We start from the raw sequence: 2,023 nt of genomic DNA, 5'->3' as shown, positions 1-2,023 counted from the left end.
TGACCTCAAATTGAAAATATTTTGGAAAAAAAGACATTTTTAACACAACTTAAAATGGATGCCCTTTTTCTTGCTATTGTTCTCTAAACAACACAGCAGTGCCACCATTCACATGGCATTCGTTGACACACTGTGCTAGAACCAAGCTCCTAGGAGGGAGTGTGTGCCAAGTGCAAACATGCACATCATACAACATGCACTTGAGCGGCTCTGGACTTCCTCTGCATCCTTAGGGAGCATTAAAACCAAGCCCAGAGAGATGCTGAAGGACGATAACCATCGCAGGAAACTGCGTGTGCACACACAAATGTTTGTATATTTACCCAAAGGGAAGTGGGAAGACAATAGAGAGGTTGCAAAATGAAGTCAAGAAATCTCTTAGGAAGCAAAATGAAAAGACAAAACACTAGAAGACGGGAGGAGGTGGGGGCGGGCTTGGCAAGAATGGGAAATTAGATGGCAAACCCAGGAGGAGGCCAACGTCCAAACAATAATGATACCAAACAGAATGAGTATAACAAACAGAAGGGAGAAGTAACTCAGATGATTTCCCAGAACTGAAGACGGACCGGGGAGAAGCCCACACAGGAGATGGAAATAACCCACACCGCGATTCTGCTGTGAGGCTGCAGATCCCTGAGGAACAGGGGCGATCCCGAACGCTTGCAGAGACAAAGGTGGGGGAGGCATCCCACAAGGCATCACGGATCCAGACAGCAAAGGTTTCTCCATGCTGGGAGTCAGACAACAGCAGAGTGGTGGCCTCAGCGCTCTGAGGAAACGCGGCTTCCCACTGCACAGTTTTGTTTGTTTGTTTTGTTTTGTCAAACAGCATGCTTTCACCTTTCTTGCTTTTCTTCTCCTTGTTTATTGGCACAAATCATTATAAGCTCCATAAATAAAAAATTTTTTAAAGTTTAAACCCAGTGTGAGAGGAAACAGGCATCTTCAAACATGGAAGCCCGCACACGCATGGCCCCATCTTACCAGAGGGTCAAACCATCACAACACAATCATTTTACAAGTTTCCTTCCTCAGATTAATTCCTTCAATCCACTAACAATGAGCCCCCTCCTTAAAATGGCCCCCATTCAAAACAGGAGCACTGTCTCCCAAGAAGACAGCACATTTATTAATCTCTGCAACCCGCACGGAGCCTTACAGAACATGCATCTCTGAGTAGGTATAACTGGAGGGAAAGAGTGGGCAAGGCTGGAGAGACAGGGGAGTTTACCACATAAACAAGATGCAATTAGTTACTTTCCATTGCTTTGATCAAACACCTGATAGGAAGCAGTTAAAGGGGTTTTTTTTTTTTTTTTTTTTGCTCACAGAGCAAGGAATACGTCCATCGTCCATCCTAGTAGGGAGGCAAGGCAGTAGAAGCTCGACCACACTGGCTGCACAGCCCCCACAGTCTGGAAGCAGAAAAGAGACAGGAAGTGGGGCCAGGCTATGAATCCTCAAGGCCTACCCTGGACACCTATGTCCTTTAGAGAGGCCCCACCTCCTCAGGTTCCGCCACATTCCTGGACAGTGACACCAACTGAAGACCCAGTGTCCAAACCCACGAACCTGTGGGGAACGTTCCATGTGTGAATCTTAACAGATCAGAAGGAAATCCGGTCTTAGAAAATATATCACTATGATCTCAAAGAAAACCTTAGTGATTCACAAAACAGAAAAGTCTATTATGAAAACAGCAAAACATAGAAATAAACATAATTTCAAAATAAACATGACATTTGCAGGCATTTTTCTCTTCTCCTAACTTTGGGCGGGGATTTGTCTCACATAAAAGATTTTATAGTGGAAAAGTGACAAATGAATAATAGCCTGTCAATCACTGAAATGTCAAGTCAAAACCTTAATTAAGCTGCGTCAATTATGGAAATTGTGAGCTCGTGGTTATACACAGATTGAACCAACTATTTTATAGATGCATAAATGCAAAAATATATAGATTCACACCAACGCATAGCAGCAATAACATTTTCAGTTCTCTCTCTCTCTCTCTCTCTCT

The 2,023-nt window shown here is 43.7% G+C and overlaps 1 protein-coding gene across 2 annotated transcripts in view; it reads right to left on the bottom strand.

Annotated features, from left to right (window-relative positions):
- The window catches only part of Dgkh (diacylglycerol kinase eta), a 165,646-nt gene that overhangs the window by 111,196 nt on the left and 52,427 nt on the right, over positions 1–2,023 (bottom strand). The gene's annotated exons all lie outside the window — the stretch shown is intronic.

The sequence above is a fragment of the Microtus ochrogaster genome, unplaced genomic scaffold (assembly GCF_000317375.1).
Source record: "Microtus ochrogaster isolate Prairie Vole_2 unplaced genomic scaffold, MicOch1.0 UNK88, whole genome shotgun sequence".
Taxonomy (NCBI): Eukaryota; Metazoa; Chordata; class Mammalia; order Rodentia; family Cricetidae; genus Microtus; species Microtus ochrogaster.
Note: the sequence above shows the minus strand (reverse complement) of the source record. Positions and strands in the feature narration are given on the sequence as shown.